Genomic DNA, 15872 nt, shown 5'->3' with positions numbered 1-15872 from the left:
CACTTTTCCTTTGGTGTTTTGAACATGCTCAGACTTAGACTAGTAAGCTGAACACACAGAGTCATCACCTAGATTTAATAGCTAACATTTTCCCAATTTGTGTCATATCTTAGCTGGGGCTGCTATAACGAAATACCACAGACCAGGTGATGTAAACAACAGAAATTATTTTCTCACAGCCCTGGAGGCTTGACGTCTGAAATTGAGGTGCCAGCAGGTGGTCTCTTCAAACCAGGATGAGGTGAAGGCCTGGACACGGCATGTGGCCGCAATGCAATGCCCAGGCCTGATCCATGCCCTTTGGGGTAATGAAAACACCAGGGCTCCGGGCAGACGGAAGGCTGATTCCCTTAGTGCATTCATGCATGTGTATGTGTTTGTGTGCACATGTGTGTTTGTGTGTACGAGTGTGTGCACATGCATATGCTTGTGTGCATATGTTTATGTGTGCACGTGCATGTATGCATGCATGTTTTCATGTGCGCATGTGTTCATGTGTTTTTACACGGATCTGTGTGCATTTTTGTACACGTGTGCTTGTGTGTGCACGTGTGTGTCTATAAACAAAGTGTCCCCATCTCCTTTGATCCAGACCAGATGCCTCTCCCACCTAGTCCTGCCCTGCTGCCTTCCTGCTCTAGGTGATGAGCCCCAGGCCACTTGGCAGGGAGCCTGGGTTTGATGCCTGATGCTTTGTTCTTACACAGTCACTATGACCTGACTTGAAGGAAGGCTGCTAGAAATGCCCTGTTGTTTTTACGATACAGTGGTAGGACCGTGGGTCCCTGCCCCAGGGCCTTTGCCTGTGCTGCACCCCCTCCTCCCACCGCAGTGCTCTTCCTCCAGCACCTGACAGGGCTCTTTCACTCTCATTCTTTGGGTCTCGGCTCAGATGTTCCCTCCTGTTCTGTTTCCACCACAACTGGTCTAACACCACCTGGTACGGTGCAATTCAGTTCTGGCACTAACCCCCCAGAGTTGACGTCAGATGCCACCAGTTAAGGGCTCCATTCTCCATGGAGACACAAGGGCATCCTCGCCTCCGTGCCATGTCAGATGCCAGCTGTAAGTGGGGTCCCCAGGCCACCTGTGCTTCTGTCCAGTAGGTTACAGCTCTGGGGGTTCCTATGACCGCATCTTATTTGATAATTCACTAGAGTGACTCACAGAGCTCACTGAAACCCCGTAGTTAGGATTACAGTTTTATTATAAAGTGTACACGTTGGACAAAGTCTGGAGGGGTTCAGGATGCAAAGTGTCCACCCTCTCTCCCCGTGGAATCAGGGCACATCAGTCTCATGGCGCAGCCCATGTTCACTGGCAGGCAGCTCCACCGAGGCTCGGTGTCTGGAGTTTTTATGGGGTTTCATTACGTAGCATGATTGATTACATCACTGGCCATGTGATTGACCCGAAAGTTCCCGCCCTCAAGCCACGAGCCACTGGGTTGGTCTTTATGGGGAGCAGCCCCCATCCTGACATCTAGGGAAACTCATTAGCAAAACAAAGATACTCCTGTCCCTCGGGAAATTCCAAGGGTACTTCAAGGTTGGTGCCAGGACTAGGAACAAAGACTGTGAGGTCTGCCCTGGCTGCCTGCCCGTCTAAGGAAGTCTGCTGCTCACCCCTCCTTCTTCGAGTGGCCCCACTTGCCCCATTGTCCACATGTCTGCTGGCTTATTTGGAGTGTCCCTCCCCTCAAAACGCAGTGTGGTCAGGGCAGGGCCGTGTCTGCTGTGAACTGGTGCAGACCTGGCTGTGGATTCCGGGTGGCCCATGGCAGGTGACCGGCGTGTATGTGTTGCATGCATGAGGGGGCGGATGAATGAGCCGGCCTGGCTCCAGACCACAGCAGCATAACCTGCCGTGTGGGCCACAGCTCTGGTCTCCCCCTGGCTGTGACGAAGGACCCAGGGGGCCCCGGCGGCTGCTCTGCTGAGACCTCTGTGTTTTATCTGCGGTGATGGTTACAAGTCATCGAAAGCCACGCCATCAAAAAAGCCGGGGAAGCAAGACTCTCTTCTCCCCTCGTCATCCCTCCGCCTCCTGCTGACCCCCCAAGTTCGCGAGGTTGGTGTGTGTGGCGCTAACCGGGACCCCAGGCTCTGGTGAGGCCTCCCCTGCCAACAGGGTCGTGGGGCCCCGTCAGAGCTGTGCTGGGCCAGAGTCGAGCACGAGAGAAGCTTCTGGAAGGAGGACTCTCCTTAAGCAGCCGTCACAACAGTGGTGAGCATGTACTGAGGCCGGCTAGTGTGACCACGTTAGAGTCCAGGGGCAGCTGGGCTGAAGCACTGCAGACCAGGCGGCTTAGAGCTCAGACGTTCATTCCCTCCCAGCTCTGGGGGCCAGAAGTCTGAGATCAGGTGTCCCAGGGCCGCGCTCCCTCCAAAGGCTCCGGGGGAGGGTCCCTCCTGCCTCTTCCAGCTCCTGGGGGCCCCGGGCTCCTGGGCTGCATCCTCCACCTCTGCTCTGCCTTCACAGGCCTCCTCCCTGTGGGGCTCTGTGTCACCCTTCTTGTAAGGACACCCATCATGGGATTCAGGGCCCACCCTCCATCCAAAGGTCACACTCGGAGGTCCCGGGTGGACTTGGATTTGGGGACACCATTCACCCCACTACAAACACTCCCCCAGCCACACATAGGCAGGGGTGCTTGTTACCCTCGATTTATAAACAGGAAATGAGACTCATAGAAGCCAGGTGGTCGCACCGTGACCCCTGCAGCTGGGTCCGCTTCTGGGGCCCAACCTGGGGCCGCAGGGGTGGCCCGGGGACATCTGACCGTCCGCTGCTGCCACTTTCCCACAGAAGCCGAGCTCCCTGAGCGTGAAGAATCTGGTCCCCCAGCTATGCTCCCCGGCCGGCCTGGAGCTGGGCACCCCCACCCGAGGATGGCAGCAGGGGCTGGGCTGAGCGCCCAGGCCCTCAAGGAGCACCGAGAGCATTGCCCTCACTGCGGCCACCCGGTGCTCCAAGGCATGGGACCGCGAGGGCGGCAGCGGCCACGCCTCCCTCCACCCTCCAGAGGACGTGGCCCTGGACTTCAGGGACCCCAAGCCCAGCGTCACCCCGGAGGCCAGCCCAGCAGACAGGAGGTGGCCGCACGCCAGCCCGGGCAAGGACCGCTCCGTGGAGAGGAAGGCTGGGGGAAGCGGTCACCCTCCCTCACCTGGGGCGTCCAGCTGGTGGGTGCTCTGGTCCCAGGGGTCCAGCTAGAGCAGCAGAGGGGGAAGGTCCGGGACTGACCTCAACGAAGTTATGGTGGGTGCGGGAGGACCCAGGATGCAAGGGAGAGAGAAGAGAGCCAGGGCCCCCACCTGCACCTTCACTGTGATCATTTCCCCCGCCTTCTGACCTGAAGCCACGTGTGTACATATTGTGTGTGGTCATCATCCCAGGGGAAATGCAGTTTTGTGATCTGGGTCTTTTCCCTTAACGTTATTTCATAAATATTCATACACCTACATAGTATTTGCATTTTAACTTCAAAAAAGGCACATTACTTGATTCTGAAACACATCAGCTAAATAATAGTTGTGTGAGAGGTGAGTTGTTAAGCGCTGACGACCACGAGATGTGCCTTTCCTCCCCATGTCTGGCACTGGGCCCTCCGTCATATCTGCAGAGGGATGACCTGACACACGCGATTCCATTCGTGGCCACTTTGTGGGTTTCTGTTCCCCGTTAAATGGCCACGTAGGTTATCTTTTATTTTTGACTATCACACACGATGCTCACGCATCTCTGTGGGAACGGTTTTCATTTTGAGTTACTTTCTTGGGATATTAGACAGTGTCGACCCGTGGAAAAGTCTCAACAAAATAGGATTACGCAAAAGCAGAGAGCACGTGGCAGAGAGTAAAAGTGACCGCAACGGTGCGGAATGATGTTCGCCTTGGGGAGGGGCCAGTTTCGCACGGAGATGGTCTTCGTTGGGAGGGGTTTCTTTCTCACTGTCTGCTTGGTTAAATAAACTGAGAGTAAGGGAGCAGGCTGCTCCTGGGCACGTTGGCTGGTGGCCAGGGGGCTGACAGAGCTCCACTCTGCCTCTGCTGGCCACACCCCGAGCCCTACTGGACACAGAGTGGGCATTTGCTGATTCAAATAGAAATGACTCTGGTGATCCCTCAGTGGAACCAAAGGTGGGACGGTACCAGGGAGCAGAAGGTGGGTGTACTGGTCGGGGGTCTCCCAAGAAACAGGACCAAAAGAATATGTGTGTATCTATGTACACACACACACACACACACACACACACACACACACACAAGCCAGCAGAGCTGAAGTTTCAGTTCAAGTCCAAAGGCAGGAAAAAGCCGATGCCCCAGCTAAAGGCAGTCAGCAGGGGGAGTCTCTCTGACTCAACGGGAGAGTCAGCCTTTTTGTTCTATTCAGGCCATCAACTGATTGGATGAGGCCCACCCCACTAGAGAGGGCAATCTGCTTTACTCGGTCTATGGGTTTAAATGGTAACCATCACAGTGGGTTTAGATGAGAACTCCCTCCGTGGGGGCGGGTGGTTGAGAAAGGAAAAGTGGGGGGACAAAAACCCAGGAGAGCATCATTCATTCATTCATTCATTCTTCTTTGGGGGTTAAAGGAGAACGTTAGCAGTGGTTCTGCCCATGGTGTTCACAGAGGTACCCATGTACCTGGCACACAGTAGGTGTTTAATCAGTGCATGGCTGCAGCTCAAAATGACCTTGACAATTCCTTCCTTGCCTACCCGCTCCCCTGCCTTGTGATTTTTCCCTGCAGTCAACAGAAAAGCTTCAGCCACCCTCCGTGGAGCACGTGACTGAGAGCCAGCCGCTCGCTGCGCTCCTTCAGCTGTCAAAGTCGCTGGGAAAGAGCTTTCTCCCTGCCATCCCTTCAGCCTCTAAGATGAAACCCAGCCTCAGTTTCCATGCAGGTACAGGATCGATAAAGGAAAATAGCAAGTTGGGGTATTTCTGTATCTTAAGACTCTGCCCCTCCTCTCAAATGTAAATCCTTGGAAGGTGTGACAGTCTGGGCTGTTACCAGTTTTCTGCTCCTTGGTGTGAGTGAATTTCAGGTTTTCTTAGGCAGCGAAGTAACAGGTGTGGTGCTGAGAGAGAGGACTTGTTACCACTGCTTAACCAGGAGGTTAAGTCTGCCGTGATCACCCCTCCCTAACTCCAATCACTGAAGTCGATATTTTATCTCCTCTAGAGATAAGCCCCATGGAATGTGTTTGTATCGATGATTTTGAAAGGAGTTCGCTTTCCCCTGCATTTTGTTACGAAATTCCTGACACTCAGGAGCAGAGTTAGCATGAGGCCTCCAAGGCAGCCGCCATCACCTGAGATACTCTGGCAGTTTTGTTTTGTGGTCTCTGCACATTCTCCTTTGGTCATTTGTTATTGGTTTTCCTGGAGGTGTTTCGAGAAAATCCCAGATCGTGTCATTTCACCCATAAATATTTCAAGAGCTCTCTCTAAGGGATGGTAGAGTATTTGTTACATGTCACAGCTAGAAGAATTAAGGCAATTCCCTAGTACCATCTGATGTCCCATCCACGTACAGAAGAAATCAGCCTTTTCCGATGAGAGTAAGCAGTCTGTAACTGGCCCTCTCAGTTGGCAGGAGACGGTACACATCTTCGTTGGGACCAGGCTGAACCCTGGCCCCTGGGAGTTGCCGAGCCTTCCTTGGTGGGACCCCCTTCCCTCTGTCTGCCCCGTGGGGGGCAGAGTTCTCAGCTCCACAACTGTATGTTCCTGTGATGGAAAAGTCGATGGTCCTTCCAGATCCACAGCCCAGCTGGTTCAGACGGATAAACTGAGGCCCAGAGAGGGGAGGTGACATCTCCGGGGTCACAGTGTGTGTTGATGGCACAGCCAGGATTGGTGGCCCGCATGTCCCTCTCCCTGAGCCCGCCACCTCTGTTAGGAGAAAGAACACGTTTGGACTTGGCAGGTGTGCAGTGGGGCCGGCAGGTCTGTGTGAAAACAGGCCTCCCCGGGGAGCCCGAGAATCATGCGCTCACAGTGTCTGCACAGAGGCCTGGGCTCCCTGGGCAGAGACCCTGGGGTTCCGATCTGATGGCTTGTTCACTGTTAGGGTCACGGTGTGGTGGATCCCGCATCCTCGCCCTGGGGGGTATCGCATCTGGGGGTGCAGAGATGAGCCGCGGCCTGGGCGCATCTGAGAGCGGGAGGAGCAGCCAGTGGATGCTGGGCAGGGGCATGTGTGTTGCCTCCTTTATCATCCTCAACAACCCTACCGAATAGGTGCCCATTTCACAGAAGGATAAACACGGAGCAGAGAGGAGGACGGAGCTCGCGGGCCACGCGCACGCCTTTGGGGGCCGCCCGGCCCGGCCCTCTGCACCCTGACTCCCCAGGAGCTCCTGCACCTTCGCTCTGGCTCCCATCCTGGGCGAAGCGTGAGGCAGGTCTCCCCTAAGGTCCACCCAGCTCGTGTGGGGAGGGGAAACGTTCTAAAACCCTTCCGAAGAGAGGTTCGATTCCTCTACCTGAGGAACTCTTTCCCCCCCAATTATATAAGAGCAACTGAATTAACACCTAGAGCAGCTTAGAATTTTCATCCCTAAAGCAGAGGTTACAGACGGGCAAGTCACAGAGCAAACCCAGCCCCCTGGGCTGGGAGGAGCCTGGTTGACCAGCAGCACATTCTAGATGATGTGAAATGAAGTGCAGGCGTAGTCAGGTGGCTCCCTCCTCGCCACCTTCAGATCCCCACTCAGCAAGGCCTCCCCCCGGCCCCCGGCCGCGCCATTTCAAACTGCGACCGTGGGGCGTACCCTCAGCGACGGGACTGCAGATGGAGCTCCTGGTTTTGTTCATCGTCTTCCCCCCATGGGTCTATAGGTCCGTGAGCGCAGGGGTGTTTGTTGGTCTCAGTCACTGCTTTGCGCCCAGTGATTACAGCAGATGCCCAGTAAATAGCCGTTGAGTGGACGGATGAATGAATGGGTGGGAGTGACCCTGAGCAGAGACCTGGGGAAGTGGGCACCCGACCCAACCTGGGCAGAGACCCCCTTCTCTCCCCGCCACCCCTCCCTTGCTTCCTTCCTGTTGATGATGACATCTGATTAAGCTGTTCAGGGAACCCAGAAAATCCGCTCACTGCCATGTCAAGGCCCCCTAAGAGCAAGAAGGGAATAGAGGGAGGGAAGAGGGAAGGGCTTGGTTGAGGAGAAGGGAGAGGGGCCAAAAGCCAGAGGGGGAACGTTCCGGAAAGGCCCGCGCTCAGGAGCTCACAGGAGACGTGACCCCTCGCAGGGCTGTGGGCGAGCAAAGGGGTAACTTCAGTACAGAACCGGCGCGTAGCAGGTCTGAACGCGGTGCATCCAACACTCATTATTTAGCTTATTTCCAGGATTCACTGGGTGGCCCCTGAAAATAATAATATTCTCTTCCGTCCGGTTCACTGTTTGGAAGCAAACACGCTGCACGTGCCGGAGGTCAGCTGCACCTTCCGCAGCGCCAGCGGGCCCGAGCAGGGCGCCCCTCCTGCCCCGGGACGGCCGAGGCCAGTGCCTGCCTCCCCCCCGCGCACGCCCTCCGCTGTCAGGGCGGTGAGAGCAGAGCGTGAGTCCCTCAGACGTGACCGTCACCACACGCCCTGCCACCGGAGGAGCTGTGCCACCACGGCACCCGCGCCTCCCGCTGACGAGGCTGATGGCGGCGCACGTGTGCCACACACGCGACGGATGCCACGGGCCCCTTCACCCGAGGGGGGATGAGCGCACCTGTACCTGAGACCGGAGTGCTCACCACATGTCCCCTCACCTGAGGAGGATGTGACAGCGTACACGTGTCCCTTACACATGACGGTTCACCACACGCCCCCTCGTCTGACGAGGCTCAGACAACAGCGCACGTGTCCCTCAGACGTGACCGATATCAAAAACTCCGACACCCGAGGAGACTGTAGGAGCACGCAGTGTCCCTCAGATGTGATCAGTCGCCATGTGTACCTTAGGTATGGCTGGTACCACACGCCGCCACACCCGTGGCGCTGTGACATCGGTGCACGAGTACCTCAGACGTGACAGTTCACCAACGTCCCCTCATCTGAGGCGGTGTGACACGTGCACGTGTACCTCACGTGACCGATGCCACACACACCTCCGACTGGGGAGGCCATGATAGCAGTGCACCTGCCCCTTAGGCGTAGCCAGTCACCACGTGTGTCCTCTCTCGAGGAGGCGGTGACAGCTGGCACATGCACCTGAGACGTGAGTGGTCACCACACGTCCCTCACCAGTGGAGCAGCGACAGCGGGGCATGAGCACCTCAGACGTGACAGTTCAGACAAGTCCCCTCACCTGAGGTGGTGTGACACCAGACACCCGTCCATCAGACGTGACGGATACGACACAACCCTTCACCTGTGAAGGCGCTGACAGCAGCGAATGTGCCCACACACGTGACCCCTTAACAAAAGCCTTCTCACCTGGAAAGGCTGTGACAGAGTGCAGTTGTAGCTCAGACGTGACCCACACCACGGGGCCCGTTACCTAAGGAGGCTGTGACAGCGTGCACGTGTCCTTCAGCAGTGGCCGGTCACCACGTGTCTCCTCACTTGAGGAGGGTATGACAGCAGCCATGGGTACCTCAGACGTGACCGATATCAAAAGCTTCTTCACCTGGCGAAGCTGTGGCAGCGTTGCACGTGACTCTCAGACGTGACCAGTCACCATACGTCTCCTCACCTGACACGGCTGTTACGGTATTGCAGGAGTAGCTCACACTTGATGAGTCACATTGTGTCTCCTACTTAAGGAGGCTGTGACAGTGTGCACGTCTACCCCAGACGTGACGGATAGAAACGGCGTCTTCACCTGAGGAGTCTGTCACAGCAGGCACCTTTACCTCAGAAACGACCGACACCACAGGTCTCCTCAACTGAGGAGGTTATCACTGAACTGCACGTGTTCCTCACACGTGACCAGTCACCATGTGTGTCCTCACTTGAGCACGCTGAGAGAGCTTGCACATTGACCTCAGACCTGACTGGTACCACTGGCCCCTTTACCTGAGGAATGCACATTGACCTCAGACCTGGCAAATCACCACATGTCTCCTCACTTAAGGAGCCTGTGGCAGCGTGCACCTTTACCTTAGGCCTTACCGATATAAAAGGCTTTTCACCTGAGGAGGCTGTGAGAGCCGTGCACATATCCCTCAAATGTGCCCAGTCACCAGGTGTCTCCTCACTGAACGAGGCTGTGGCAGCATGCACCTTTACCTCAGACCTGACCGACATAGAAGGCTTTTCACCTGAGGAGGCTGTGAGAGCCGTGCACATATCCCTCAAATGTGCCCAGTCACCAGGTGTCTCCTCATCTGAGGAAGCTGTGACAGCGTGCACATTTACCTCAGATAGGAACTACACCACAGGCCACTCACCTGTTAATGAATGGGATGTGTTCCTCAAACAGGATCAGTCACTAGGTGTCTCCTCACTTGAGGAGGGTATGACAGCAGGCATGGGTACCTCAGACATGACCGATATCAAAAGCTTCTTCACCTGACGAAGCTGTTGCCGCGTTACACGTGACTCTCAGACGTGACCAGTCACCATACGTCTCCTCACCTGACACGGCTGTTACGGTATTGCAGGAGTAGCTCACACGTGACGAGTCAGCTGTGTCTCCTACTTAAGGAGGCTGTGACAGTGAGCACGTTTACCCCAGATGTGACGGATATAAACGGCGTCTTCACCTGAGGAGTCTGTCACAGCAGGCACCTTTACCTCAGATACGACCGACACCACAGGTCTCCTCACCTGAGGAGGCTATTCACTGAATTGTATGTGTTCCTCACACATGACCAGTCACCAGGGTCTCCTCACCTGAGGAGGCGGAGAGAGCTTGCACATTTACCTCAGACGTGACCGATATCAAAAGTTTCCTCGGGGCTTCCCTGGTGGCGCAGTGGTTGAGAATCCGCCTGCTAATGCAGGTGACACGGGTTCGAGCCCTGGTCAGGGAGGATCCCACATGCCACGGAGCAAGTGGGCCCGTGAGCCACAACTGCTGAGCCTGCGCGTCTGGAGCCTGTGCTCCGCAACAAGAGAGGCCGCGATAATGAGAGGCCCGCGCACCGCGATGAAGAGTGGCCCCCACTTGCCGCAACTAGAGAAAGCCCTCGCACAGAAACGAAGACCCAACACAGCCATAAATAAATAAATAAATAAAAATTAAAAAAAAAACAAAAACAAAAAAAATTACTGTTACTACAGGTCCCCTCACCTGAGAAGGCTATTACTGAAGAGCAAGTGTTCTAAGAAAACATGACCAGTTACCACAGGTCTCCTCACTTGAGGAGGCTGTGACAGTGTGCACATTCACCCCAGACCTCATAGATATAAACGGCGTCTTCAGCTGAGGGGTCTGTCACTGCATGCCCCTTTCCCTCAGATACGACCGATACCACAGCTCTCCTCACCTGAGGAGGCTATCACTGAACTGCACGTGTTCCTCACACGAGACCAATCACCACGTGTGTCCTCACTTGAGCACACTGAGAGAGCTTGCACATTTACCTCAGACCTGACTGAGACCACAGGCCCCTTTACCTGAGGAATGCACATTGACCTCAGACCTGGCAAATCACCACATGTCTCCTCACTTAAGGAGGCTGTGGCAGCGTGCACCTTTACCTCAGATCCGACTGATAGGAAAGGCTTTTCACCTGAGGAGGCAGTCAGAGCAGTGCACGTATCCCTCAAATGTGCCCACTCGCCACAGGTCCCCTCACCTGAGGAGGTTACTACTGAGTCCTCACACGTGATCAGTCACCTCGTGTCTCCTCACTTGAGGAGACTGAGGGAGCTTGTACATTTACCTTAGACGGACGGATACCACAGGTTCCCTCACCTGAGGAGGCTGTGAACAACATGCACATTTACCTCAGAAGTGACCGATATCAAAAGCTTCCTCACCTGATGAGACTGTTACATCATTGCACATGTTTCTCAGACACAACCAGTGAACATAAGTCTCCTCACCTGAGGAGGCTGTGACAGCATCGCCTGTGCAGATAGCACGTGACGAGTCACCAGTGTCTCCTCACTGAACGAGGCTGTGGCAGCATGCACCTTTACCTCAGACCTGACCGATATAGAAGGCTTTTCACCTGAGGAGGCTGTGAGAGAATTGCACATGTTCTTCACATGTGACCAGTCACCCTGTGTGGTTGAGGAGGCTGAGAGAACTTGCACGTCTACCTTAGTCGGACCGATACCACAGTTTCCCTCCCCTGAGGAGGCTGTGAACAGCATGCACGTTTACCTCAGACAGACTGACACCACTGGCACGTTCACGTGTGAAGGCTGTGACAACAGTGCACATATCCCTCGGACTGACCAGTCATCACGTGTCTCCTCTCCTGAGAAGGCTGTGAACAGCACGCACATTTACCTCAGAATCGTCTGATCCCACACTCCCCTAAAACTGCGAGTCTGCGATACCAGTGTACGTGTCCCTTCGTCACGCCCAGTCACCACGTGTCCCCTCCTTTGTGGAGGCTGCGTAGTATGGCCGTGGGCCTTACAGGTAACTGCTCACCACGCTCCTGTCAACGGCGGAGCTGTGACCGCAGCGCACGCGTACTTCAGACGTGACAGCTCGCCACACGTCTCCTCACCTGAGCTGGCGTACGGCATGCACCTGTAACTCGGAGTCGAGCGATACCACACGCCCCTTCCGCTGAGGGGGCTGGCACAGCAGTCCCCGTGTCTCTCAGACATGAGCGCTCGTCGCACATCCCCTCGTCTGTCACGGGAAGGCCGCAGTGCATGGACCTCCCACGTGACTTCGCTTTTGCCTCCGTAGCCTTTTTGGCCGCTGACTGCTCCAGTGGACAGCACAGGTCTAGAACCTGATGAAAGTCAGGCACCCTTTTTCTTTCACTCAGAAGCAGGTTTGCTTGTTTTATTTAACTCCTAGCCAAACCTCTTCCTAGCAGACTTGTAATGTTCCCAATTTGCTAGCCCTATCAGGAAATTACGAGTTTACCATGATATTGGGTGTCCTGCATGTTAACCTTAAAACACGAGACACGTTTGTCACTGTGCTGATGGCCCTCCATTTCTTCCTCTTCCCCCGTCTTTTATTGTCTTGTTTTTGTATCTTGAAGCAGGAACACCCATGTGTCTGGGTATCTGATCAATCCCAGTGATGGTGTAAGTCACATTAGCACCCACGTTCATGTCATCCTCGCCCCAGCTTATGAGGCCCGTGTTGCCTGAATCCTTTCTGGGAATAGGAAGCTCCCTCTGACGTCGTGGCACCATTTTCTCTCTACTGACCCAGCATACAACCAAGCTGTCCGTAAGGATGTGTATAAATCAGCATTCGGCTTAAAGACCACCAGGAATTGCTGGCCCTATGTGGGAAGTTCTTCCTTATGTCTAACCCTGGTCCCTCTTGCTGTACCTTTAAGACATTCCTTTATGTTACGGTTTCAGAAAAGGTTACGAGTCTCCCATTTTATGCCCTTCTTTTTAAGGGTTCTTGGGGAAATGGTGTCAAAGGTGTTTACAAAGGTTGTGGCCAGAAGCTCCCAGACCAGAGTAGGGTGAGTAACAGCCAACTGTGCATAGTTGATTTAAACAATGTTTCTTTAAATGTGAGCGATGGGAAATATTCCACAAGGATTCCCTCGTCCTAATGGCATGTGTTCACCATAGTGGAGACCTTGGCTGAAGGGGTTCTGCGGGACAGGCCTGGTGTTAGGAGAGGAGCAAAGGCCAGGACAGACCCAGAAGCAAGGCCCCAGGTCGGAGAGGTGAAGCCCCGCAGGGCCCAGAAGGTTGCCGGGGCGTGGGCAGGGCTGGAAGGGGCGGGAGTCCACACCGGTCTTGAACTGAGTCTGGCAGGAGACTGAGGCCGAGGCCCGGGCGTCCACCCCAGGCAGGGACCAGCCAGCCACCCTAGCTGGGACTCTGGCTTTGCTCTAAGGTCTTCCCATCCCCCCTGGGGTCTACAGACCGCGGAGGCCGACGTCACAGCCCACTGCCCCCCAGCCACCCCCGCAAGCACCGGGGCGGCAGGGCCACGAGGCCAAGAAGACCAATGTAAAGCCGGCGGCAGGCAGAGCAGGCAGACGGGGGCGAGCACGCTGGAGAGAATGATCTCGGGTACCGGGGTCTCTCTGCCCCGAAGTTGGGATTTGAGAGGCAGGGGCTCTGGCAGGGACGCTTCGGGGGCAGCCCGCCCCGTGCCCAGCCTCCTGCGGCCCTCTGCACCAGATCCGGCGGCTGCCTCGTAACCGTCTCACCACCCACCTTCAGCAGAGCGAGCCCTTCCCAAAGGCCTCAGTCCTTTCTTGGGGCCATTCCCGATCATGGGCGCTCTTCCCAGGATCACCCCACGCCATGGTTTCTGCTCTGGGAGCACATTCTCTACGGGCTGGGACACCAGGGTATCGCCCCGCAGGTCAGGCTCAGGCTGCGGAAGCCACTGGGGTTACCGGCATGGCTGCTGGTGAGAGGCAGGGAAGACTGTCCCAAGCCCCATTTCATAGCTGAGGTTCTCCAGAGAATGAGAACCAAAGGGGTGTGTGTGTGTGTGTGCGTGTGTGTGTGTGTGGACACAAAACAGGGAGGGAAAGAGAGAGAGAGGGAGACTGAGATGCGCCTGAGGAAACCGGCTCACGTGGTTGTAGGAGGAGGCAGGTCTGAAATCTGCAGGGCTGGCGGGAGACCCAGGGGAGACCTGACGCTGCAGCCTGGAGTACAGGCCAGCTGCAGCAGAGTTCCCTCTTCAGGGGCTCCCCCAGGGGACCTCGGGCTTTTTCCTCTTTCCACATTCAGCTGATTGCATGAGGCCCACCCACATCATGGAGGGTCATCTGCTGCCCTCAAAGTCTACTGATTTAAGGGCTTCCCTGGTGGCGCAGTGGTTGAGAGTCTGCCTGCTAATGCTGGGGACACGGGTTCGAGCCCTGGTCTGGGAAGATCCCACACGCCGCGGAGCAACTAGGCCCGTGTGCCACAACTACTGAGCCTGCGCGTCTGGAGCCTGTGCTCCGCAACAAGAGAGGCCACGATAGTGAGAGGCCCGTGCACCGCGATGAAGAGTGGCCCCCGCTTGCCGCAACTAGAGAAAGCCCTCGCACAGAAATGAAGACCCAACACAGCCAAAAAAATAAATAAATAAAATGTTCATTTAAAAAAAAAAACAAAAGTCTACTGATTTAAAAGTTAATCTAATCTACAAAATACCTTCCCAGCAACATCTAGACTGGCGTCTGACCAAACATCTGGATACCGAGGGCCTGGCCGGGTTGATACGCACAATGAACGCTCTTGCTTCACAAGCCCTGACCAGCCTGAAGAGGGACACTGGTCACTGCACACAGGGGCTCCCAGGGAAACACCAGAACGCTCTCCCGTTCCCATGGCCTACCCATCCCCCACTGCGATCTCAGGTCCCTCTCAACACCCCAGAAATGCAGAGAGGAAAACGTTGCTAGTTGTCGGGAACAAGATAGAATTGTCAGGGTACATGAAACCAGCCATGTAAATGGGGAACCCAAAAGTAGAGGTTCCATTTGCATTAGGATTGAATAAGCTTCAGTCATTTTTTCAAGACAGAAAAAAAAAAAATCAAAACACAAAACCAGAAAAACTCTGAGCGCCGTCCTGTGTGGGCTGGCTCATCACCTTCTTTGGTTGTGCTTTTGGCACTTGAGGCAGTTTTCAAACTGGTGGCCTCATCCCTCACTTTCAGGGGCCGCCTTGTTTGGAGGTCGTGGGGATCAGCCACACCCCCTGGTGGCAGGAGCCACCCTGGGCAGAGCACGTCACGGAAGGGAGGTGGCGGCCTTCATGTCTCGTGGCCCTAGCGGGAGGTGGGGCGTCTTTGCCCTTGTGTGTACCTGGCACGTGGCAGGCACCCCACGAGTGTGTGAACTGCACCCAGAAGGCCGTGACCTGGCCACCTCCTCGTAATGCCTGCTGTCAAGGAAGACATGTTAGGGGCTTCCTCGAAGCCATGTTTTCCTCTCTGGAGGAGTGTGTGGGTCCCATTTACCTTCAGGGCCTCTGCCGGCTGCTTTCTGCAGATCTGCTGTGTGGCCACCGTCCACTGCCCACTTCCCTCACCTGGAGGGAAGTGCCGAGGTCACAGTGGGGTGGGACGCCTTCTGCTTTCCTGTCCTGGCCCCAGAGCCTGGGAAGGGCAGAAATTGCTGATTGCTCCCTTTTATCTGCTCTCTTTCTTCCGTGATAATAGAACCCCAACTTTTAGCTGGCCACAGCTCCCAAAATACTCTGTTTCCCAGCTTCCTTTGCAGCTGTGTATGGCCCCATGACTAAGTTCTGATCAACGGGATATAAACCAGAAGTGGCTGCTTCCAGGACTCTTTATCATAAAGGATAATTAGCACGTTCCTCTTACCTCTTTTCTTCTTCACTTCCTCAATCCTGCTGCCTGGAATTTGAATGTGATGGTTGGAACTCTAGCCACCATCTTGGGGCCATGAGGGCAAAGGCCACACCCTACAGAGGATGGAGTGGGAAGTTGGAAGGAGACTGGGTCCTCAGGGAGCAGAGATGTCACTCAGCATTGTTATTACATCCTACCACCAGACTTTAACCCGAGAGAGAAATAAACATCCATCCAAAGCCACTGTGGTTGGTGCCCCTCATCCCAAGTGACACATAAGGGGAAGCTCAGGCAGTTGGCAAGTCATGGCTGGAGAAGATCCTGGTGCTTTTGTGGAGTGACCATGGGCGATTAGAGATGGCAGCGTGGTGGCGCAAGGCCGGTCTTTCTACACTCTGTCTTGAGTCAGGTGAGAAAGTTGGCCAAGAAAGAGAGCTGGTGGATCTCGGGGGTAGGGTCTTCACTGTGAGGCTGTGGAGTGGCC

At 55.3% G+C, this 15872-nt stretch overlaps 1 long non-coding RNA gene across 1 annotated transcript; it reads left to right on the top strand.

The window, feature by feature from the left end:
* The first annotated feature begins 1907 nt into the window (after positions 1 to 1907).
* On the top strand, positions 1908 to 4832 carry LOC133104049 (uncharacterized). Its single transcript, XR_009703462.1, has 3 exons — positions 1908 to 2226; positions 2809 to 3185; positions 4759 to 4832. It is a non-coding gene; the product is annotated as an uncharacterized LOC133104049 (long non-coding RNA).
* The last annotated feature ends 11040 nt before the right edge of the window (positions 4833 to 15872 follow it).

This window comes from Eubalaena glacialis, chromosome 13, assembly GCF_028564815.1.
Source record: "Eubalaena glacialis isolate mEubGla1 chromosome 13, mEubGla1.1.hap2.+ XY, whole genome shotgun sequence".
Taxonomy (NCBI): domain Eukaryota; kingdom Metazoa; phylum Chordata; class Mammalia; order Artiodactyla; family Balaenidae; genus Eubalaena; species Eubalaena glacialis.
The sequence above is the reverse complement of the archived record's forward strand: the minus strand, read 5'-3'. Positions and strand labels throughout refer to the sequence as shown.